Source organism: Trachypithecus francoisi, unplaced genomic scaffold, assembly GCF_009764315.1.
Source record: "Trachypithecus francoisi isolate TF-2019V2 unplaced genomic scaffold, Tfra_2.0 Contig00600, whole genome shotgun sequence".
NCBI classification, from domain to species: Eukaryota; Metazoa; Chordata; class Mammalia; order Primates; family Cercopithecidae; genus Trachypithecus; species Trachypithecus francoisi.
Window position 1 is genome coordinate 97903 of NW_022680758.1, and position 8329 is coordinate 106231.

General features: G+C 56.0%; 1 long non-coding RNA gene across 4 annotated transcripts; it reads right to left on the minus strand.

Annotated features, from left to right (window-relative positions):
• Positions 1-206: 206 nt before the first annotated feature.
• LOC117086902 lies at positions 207-8244 on the minus strand. Of its 4 annotated transcripts, XR_004438621.1 has the most exons (4): positions 8024-8244; positions 3712-4022; positions 1426-1571; positions 207-1048 (listed from the first exon to the last, which is right to left on the minus strand). It is a non-coding gene; the product is annotated as an uncharacterized LOC117086902 (long non-coding RNA). The 4 variants fall into 4 exon arrangements; XR_004438618.1 differs by lacking the exon at positions 3712-4022 and having other exon boundaries at positions 8024-8241; XR_004438614.1 differs by lacking the exon at positions 8024-8244 and having other exon boundaries at positions 3712-4430.
• Positions 8245-8329: the final 85 nt, after the last annotated feature.

Below are 8329 nucleotides of genomic sequence, written 5' to 3' on the forward strand. Positions count from 1 at the left end.
GTCTCTACTAAAAGTACAAAAGATTAGCCCGGCATGGGGGTGCATGTCTGTAATCTCAGCTATTCAGGAGGCCGAGGCAGGAGGAATTGCTTGAACCAGGACCTGGCAGGTGGAGGTTGCAGTGAGCTGAGATCACGCCACTGCACTCCAGCGTGGGCAACAGAGTGAGATTTTGTCTCAAAAAAAAAAAAAAAAAAATATATATATATATTTGAAGTTTTACCCAATGAGAGCAGGTGTTCCGGAAGACCTCATCTAAATACAGAATCAGAATGGGGGGCCCATGTCACACCTGCCATTTTTTCATCTTTACAGCTGGGCTTTTCTTGTCTTCTCTGCTGGACTCTGCTGTTTCCCACAAGGTCTTCAGAGAGTCTGCCCTGAATCCTACAACCAGGAGATGAGAAGCACAGAGTGACACCAGCAGGAGAACATAAAGATGCGGTGACAGTTGTCCTCCTCCTGCAGAGTCCAGAGCAGTGCACTCCTACCGCTGGTGCCCTAGCTAAGACTGGGGGCCAACAGGCCCGATGATAGTCTAGGAGTGCTGCAGTCAGGGTCCCCACAATGGGCACCCAGCCTCTGCCCTTGCACTCTGCATGAGCATGACCGTTGTCACCTCAGAGCCCCTGGGTACAGATCAATGCATCTTACCAGAGCTGCATGTGAGGAAGGACCATGTGAGTCCCAGGAAACAGCTGAGGCCCTGCAGGGGGAGGTGGCCAAGACCGAGACCTGATGCCTCTGTGGAGAATCGTCTGTGGGTGTGAGTGGCACTGTGGGGTCAGTGCCCAGGTTCTGCTGCTCCCCCTCCTCAAAGATCAGGGCCCGAGCAGGGGCTGGCATGTGTGTGGCACCTGGAACTGCAGGGCCACCACCTTTGTGTGAGGCCGTGATGGGGACCTGAATATGATGTCGTGTGCAGACTCCACCCATCCGTTGGCCCCAATTCCTGGCCAGCTTCTGCCAAGGTGAGAGGGTGGAATTTGGAAGGTGGCTGTAAGCTGAAGCCTGTCCCCCGGTGGCTGACATACAGTGGTGACACTCCCTGTGTGGGGGAAAGAAAGAGAGATCAGAATGTTATTGTGTCTATGGAGAAAGACGAAGACATAAGAAAGTCCATTTTGATCTGTACTAGGAAAAATTCTTCTGCCTTGAGATGCTGCCAATCTGTAACCCTAGACCCAACCCTGTGCTCACAGAAGCATGTGCTGTATTGACTCAAGTTTTAATGGATTTAGGGCTGTGCAGGATGTGCCTTAGTCAAAATGTGTTTGCACGTCCTGGACTCCAGGCTGCCAGCTGCCTGTCCAGGGTCTGAATGTCCTACTGTGACCTGTTTCCTCACCTGGCCCAGAGGACAGATAGGGAAGACTTGTTTTGAGGATTAGGCAGGGTAATCCCAGTCAGCCCTCATTAGCTTACCTATCCTCCAGGTCTTTTTGGTTTCTTTTTTCTCTTCTTTGTTATGAAACTCTGGAGAATTGTCCTCCAGCCTGTCTTCAGCTGGGGAGGTGGAAAGGCTGGACCTTGCCCTTGACTTCAGGGCCCCTTCTGGCTGCCCCCTCCTCCTAGGGTTTTTAAAAGCATATACTTAGCAACATACCCTGTACCTGAGAGAGCTGCAGAGAACCTCCTGCGTGTCCAAACCAGAACACTTTGTTCCCTGACCCCAGGCCCTCATCACACCCCAAAGCCCAAATACTTTCAGGTGGCCAGCTTCAGACAAGAGTCTGAACTCAATGCTTGTTTTCTGAGGTCTACACAGGCCCGTATGATGGGGCTACCTCCATTCTACCCTATGCCTCCCCCAATCCATTAGGGGCCTCAACCCCAGTGATCCCTAACTGGGAGCAAGGTTCCTCAGGCAAGGAATGCAGCCCTCCCCAGGATGCTGGCCTGGGGAGGTCATCAGTCCTGGAGCAAGTGGTTCAAAGCAGGGAGTTTCACCCCCCATTTCACCAGGTGTGGTGACATTTCTGGGTTCCTAGCCTTCAAGATGGGATTTCTTTACTGTGCCACAGTGGGGGAAACCGAGGCACAGGGCTGGCGAGCAGTAAAGAAAGAAAACCTCTGTGACTAGGAAACGTGTCACTTGCCCAGCACAGCCGCTCCAGGATAGCACCCTTTGGGGTGTACCGTTGAGCTGTTCCTGGCACGTGGCATGGCACTGGTGTGGAGGTCAGCAGCTTGTGGAGTTGGGGGAGGGGGTGTTGGCAGGAGCGGGTAATTTTGGACCCACCATGGGGAGGAAGGGGACATTGCCCCTTTCCCCACATCTTGGGTACAGCAGCAATTTTCTTCTCGGATGTGTGTGGGCACCAATGCCTATGTGGGTGTGGGTGTGTCCTCCCCTTTTGTTGATGAAGAACCTTCCTGCAGCCATTGGGGTGGGTATGGGCACCCCACGTGCCTGGAAGCAGGGTGGTGCCTGCGGAGGCTTGGCTACTATATATCTCCCTGCCACATCCCCAAGGGAAGCAGGCCCTGTGCCCTAGTGTCCCTCATATCCAGTCCCTCACATTCTTCACTTGGCATCTCTCTGCCTGATTCTTCCAACTCAGCTCCTGCCAGGTTTCTCCAAGCCCTGTGGGCCCTGGGATGGGATTAAAGGAGGTAGCAACTGTGCTGCCTGCCTCTGCCTGAAGTCAGGGATCCCTGGCCGCTACTGGCATCTGGTGGGCAGGGTACGTGGGGAGGTCATGGGTCAGCTTTTCCACTCCCTAGCCTGCACTGGCTCAGTCACCAGGTGTAACCGGCCTGGAGGCTGATCTGTGTCCTCCACAGTCCCTTGATGCATTATATTGAAGCCAATCCTTGTGTGAATGACTTGACCTGTTGTTACCGCCCAGATCAAACCAGAACCGGAAGACTGTTGCACTTGGACCCAGAGCCTGGGGCTGAGGCTGCCGTGACCACCCTGTTCTCTTCCTTCTGGGGTCCCCAGGAAGCTCCCAGGACTGAATGATCCCCATAAAACACAGTGGCCAGGATGGGAGGGCTGGAGGTCAACTGCCCCCCGCCCCTGCCACCACAACCAAGAGGACCCCATGGAGGCTGGCCCTGAGCTGTGGGTCCCTGTGGGATGCAGGTTCCCACGGACACTTCAGGGGGTGAGCATGGGTCCTGGCTGACAGGAGCCTGGTGGACACTGGGTGTGTGGGGCCTGTGTAGGTGGGTTGGACAGCACTGCGCCTAGCCAGGGAGCCAGGGACTGGTGTGGCCAAAGTAGGTAGCAATATGTTGCCAGAACAAAACTACAGTGCAACCAGCCCAGCTGGTAGGGAGAAGGAGGCCTGCCTAGCAGGACCATTCACCCCTGTCCTGGCCCCAAGCCCAGACTGCCTGCCTGTACTGGACATTGCCTGGTCCAGGAGGCCTGGGCATGTGGGTCAGGGGGTGTGTCCCTGGGTTCCAGACTTTGGTGGACCCTTGGGAACTGAGCATCCTCTGGGCAGGAGGAGGGCCCGCGGTCCACTGTTTCCATGTGCCCCTGGGGGTGTGCCCCCACCCCAGCTTCTCAGCCCGCACGTTGGTGTGGCCAGGGCTCCTCACCTGCTCTGTGGCTCCAGCTCTGAACAGCTCACTGGTGACTCTGACAGCTTCCTCCTCAAAGGATGGGTCCTCGTCTGTGGGAATGGGGTGTCCCAGGCCCCCTGCAGGCAGGAACCCACCCCCAGCTCCTCTGCTGGGCTCTCCTGGCTTTCTTACCTACTGGCTTGTGAGAGCCGGTTGGCCAAACTTGGTGTACTGTTTTTATCTTGGGCTCTTTCTTAGTGTGTGTTTTCTGGAACTACTGCCGTGTAGATCTTCTATATGAGTTTTAGGTAGAGAATCTTGCCCAGCCAGAGGTCCCCCATCCCAGAGAGCCTCCACTTTGGCGCCCCGGGGCTGGTCCTGCCTGTGCTCCGCTTGGTGTGAGTGTTGAGTGTGATGGATCCACGTGGCTACTTGACCCTGCATCTCCTTCCTCCTTGTTGCTGAGGCCAGTTCTGTTCTCTCTTTCTCCACCTGAACTGCATCTGAAGCCAAGATGAAGGATGAGAAGTGGCTGCTAAGAAGGACCCTCCTGCAGCGAATCTGCTGTGAGGAGGCTGCGCTGGCCTAGCCTGTCATTTCCTTCTCTAAGCTCATTCCAGAGGTCGGCCAGGGGCAGCCTGTCCCTGCCTGCTCTTGTGGCCCGTGAATCAAGAATGGATTTTATATTTCCAAATGGTTGAACAAATAAAAAACTAACACTTCATGACACTGAGAAGTTCCATGTCCATAAGTAAAGTTTGATGGGGCTGCAGTCATGCCCATCTCTTCACAGGCCACCTGCAGAAGGCTGCTGTGGTGCAGCCATGGCAGAGTTGCGTCCTTGAGACAAAGATCAGTTGGCAAAGCAGAAAATACTGATTCTTGGCTCTTTAGGGAAACAGTTTCCAGTCCCTGGTTTAAAGGTTGTGTGTCAGGACCCCAGGATCTTGGTCAGCTTGTTCTTCACTCAGACCTGCTGTGGCCTTCGCTAGTATGTCTGCAAAGTCTGCGTGCTATGGTGCCTCTCATGGGGGCGTTGAGCTCTGTCATGCTAGATTTCAGGGTGTCTGCCTCATGGTCACCTGTCTCACCAACAGATCCTGTGGCCAGATTCAAACTAGCAGGAAGAGTTGGTCTTTGGCAGCAGGGATACCTTAGAGCTGAGCTGCCACCCACCCTGAGTGGTCCCATGATACCCACTGTCTGGGTCAAGGTTGGGGCAGGGCTGGTGTCCTGAACGGCCCTGCGATGTGGATCGTAATAGCCTGGGGGGAGAGGGGGTTGCTATGATCTCCCATATCGTGGGGAGTGCTTCACCCCCTGCGATGTGGATCGTAAGAGCCAATTACGCCCCCCTGCAATGTGTGTCCATTATTAGCAGTCTCTTTTGTTCAGGATATTAGGAACAATTTCACAGGATGCGTGTACACAGCCTGCGACAGGAGAACGAATACAAATCTCTGCACCTCCGCATATTAGGAACCATATCACATAATAGGTATACTTTTGGGAGATTTGGGGTCATGTCCTCCTGTGTTTCCCTGAATATTTGGAGACACATCACAGTGCGGCTGTGCACCTACTACTCTCTCGGCAGGAACATCATACTTTACCTACTGGAAATGAGGAGCAATATCACAGACTGGGTGTCAAGCCACTGTCATATTGGAAGTAATATCACGCTCTCCCCACAAGTTATGAGGAACAATATCACAGGGGTGTGTACCTTCTCCGGTAGTGGGAGTAGTATCATCATCTCTTCCTTTAGATGACAGGAACAATATCACAGGGTGGGTGTACACCACGTGTGTTTTTGGAAGCAATGTCATTCTCTCTTCTAGGTTTTATGACTCATATCACAGGCGGGGTGTACACCCCTTGTTATATTGGATGGAATCTCATCCTCTTTCAACTTGTGTCTTTAGAACAATATCCCATGGGGGCTGTCCATCCCTTCAATATTGGTACTAAGACCATCTTCTCCTTTCCTGGATATAAGAAACAATATCACAGGAGGGTGTACACCCCTTGCAATATTGGTAGTAATATCATCTCTCCCCTGTGGTTATTAAGGACAAAATCCCAGCTGATAGTACTCCCAATATCCCAGAAGGTGCACACACACCTGTGATACAGTTCCTAATATCCAGCGGGAAAGCGGCTGATTTTACTTTAGGGATCGCAGTGGGTGTACACCGCTCCCCCAACCCCGGGGTATCGTTCCTAATATCCAGGCGGGAAGAAGATGACATGGCTGACAGTATCGAAGGGGGTGGACACCTCTTCAGTGATATGGTTCCTCTTATCCAGGGGGTGAATGGATGATATTACTCCCAATAAAGTAGGAACCGTACAGCCACCCTGGGATTTTGTGGCACACACGGAGCAGGGGCGTGAGAAGGCCCCGAGTCACCGCCACTGCTCATCCAATGCCCCCAGGCCCAGCCGAACACTGGACTCTGTGCTGGGTGCATGGCTGAGCCTAACATCCTTGCTCCCAGTCTGAGGGACCTGGGACTGAACACTGACCACAAAGGTGGCCTGGGCTGTGGCAGAGGGAAGCCCAGGAGCCTGTGGGGGGCCCAGGAGGCCCCTGACTCAGCCGGGGGTGGGAGGCAAGGGCTTCCTGAAGGGGTGGGGGCATCCTAACTAAACAGGAAGCAGCCAGCCAAAGCATATGTCTCTGCGTGTGCGTGTTTGTGTGCCTGTGTGTGTGCCTGTGTGGGTGCGTGCGCCTGTGTTTGTGTGCCTGACTGTGCGTGTGCCTGTGTGTGCGTGTGCCTGTGTGTGTCTGTGTGTGCGCGCCTGTATGTGCGTGTGCCTGTGTCTGTGTGCATTTGCGTGTGCATTTCCATGTGCCTGTAGTGTGTGCAGCAGCTAGTGAGTGGCAGGCTGAGCCAGGATACACCTAATCCACCCTATCCCAGGGCTCACTCTCATGTGTAGACTAAAGGGGACCCCATTTTAGAGGCAAACGGCAAGGATGCCCATTTACCCCTGCCTCTCCGCCAGCCTTCCAGGCCCCATCCAGCCCAGCTTTCTCTCCCACTCCTCTGGGCCCCGGGTCCAGAGCCTCCTATACAAGGAGGGTGTGGCCTTGGAAAGACAGCCGCCCTTGGGGAATTCTGAGGGGACCTCCCTGTGGGAAGCTGGCCTGGGCTGACAGCACCGTCACGATGAGGCCCAGAGGGCTGTGCACGAGAAGGAGGTGAAGGAGGCCTCTGCCCCTCGACCCCAACCATGGACTTTGGCCTCTCAGGTACTATTTGGCCGTTTCCTTCCTCCTGGGCAGGTGGAGTGGGCGGCAGGCTTGACAAAGAGAGATAAAGGGCCACTTCTAGGAGGCCTGTCCCTTGATCCCAGGCGAGCCCCTGAGCGGTGAGCAGCGTCCCTCTGGGCCTGACACCCCTGGCACCTCCCTGTCTGGCTGGGACTTGGGAGGCCACAGGGACCGCTTCTGACCACCAGGTGTCGCCAGCACTGGGCGGGGGCCTCCCGGGCAGCCCCAGGCCTGTGGTGAGGGATACGGGGCAGGGTCTTAGGGCTGCCCCAGCTCCTCATGTTGTTCTAAGGCCCCCAAGATCTCGGTCCCTGGACTGGAGCGCCCTGGCTCCTCAGCCCATAAGGAGCACTGACACGGTGCCAGTGTGATGCGGAGGAGGAGCGGGTGCCTGCTGGGCAGCGGGGGAGACACCCCAGGTCTGAGTCTGCTAGTCCCAGCTCTCCACCCCTGCAGGGCTGGGGGCAGAGGGAGCACAGCACCTCCCCTCGAGACAGACCTGACCCAGCAAGGTCTCAGCCTGGCTGGCTGGGGCCCCGCCCCCCACCTGCCCTGCCGTGAGCTGGGGTCCCTTGTTTGTGAACCCGATGGTAAGACACCGGTCCCACCCCACCCTTCCTGGTGATGTGAAGATTCCAGGTGTCTCAGGACTCCAGGAAGGAGTTGCTCAGTGCAGACTGGCACCCTGGGCAGGCTTCCTAAGGAGGCACCGGGATTTGGTTGGATCTTGCATCGTGGATTCAATGTGAGGATGATTCGTCCTCCCAAATGTCCTTCTCCCGACCCTGTTTTCTTTGTTAAATGTAACTTGACACTTGACTGTCAAGACTCAGTTTGGTGTCACCTCCACCTGACTCCAGGAGGGTCCCCCTGACTACAATCCCCCTTCTTTACCCAGAGGCCACCATTGCCCGCTCACGTGTCAGCCTCCCTGGTTGAGACTGAGTTCTTGAGGGTGGGGTCTGGCCAGCTTGGGAGCTGGGTTGTATCTGCGAACCTTGCCGGCTCCTCTAGCTGGGTGCAGAGCTCCAGGGAAGCCACTGGGCCATTCCTAAGGAAGGCTGGAACCCAGACCCCTGGGGTCTGGGTGGAGATCCCACTCCAAGGGGGCCGGGAACACCCCGAGCCCTGCCCCTCCCCACCCACCTTCAGCCCTGTCCCTCCCCACCCACCTTCAGCCCTGCCCCTCCCCACCCACCTTCAGCCCTGTCTCTCCCCACCCACCTTCAGGTCGTAGATGATGATGTCACCGAGCACCAGGTACACCTTCACGGAGTAGAGGGTCTCCTCGTCGAACTCCAGCGCCGAGTTGCAGAGCTACAGGGCCTTGAGGTAGAAGTGCTCTGCCAGCTTGCCATGGCCCAGCCGGTGGTGCAGGGCGGCCAGCCGGTAGTAGGCCACGCGCTCGTTCAGCCGGTCCCCTGGGGTATAGGCCAAAGGGGCAGGTGTGAGGACATGGCTCCCTGGGGCAGTCACGCACAGGCCCCTCAGGAGCAGGTATGCAGACCAGGGGCAGCACCTGGCTTGCCT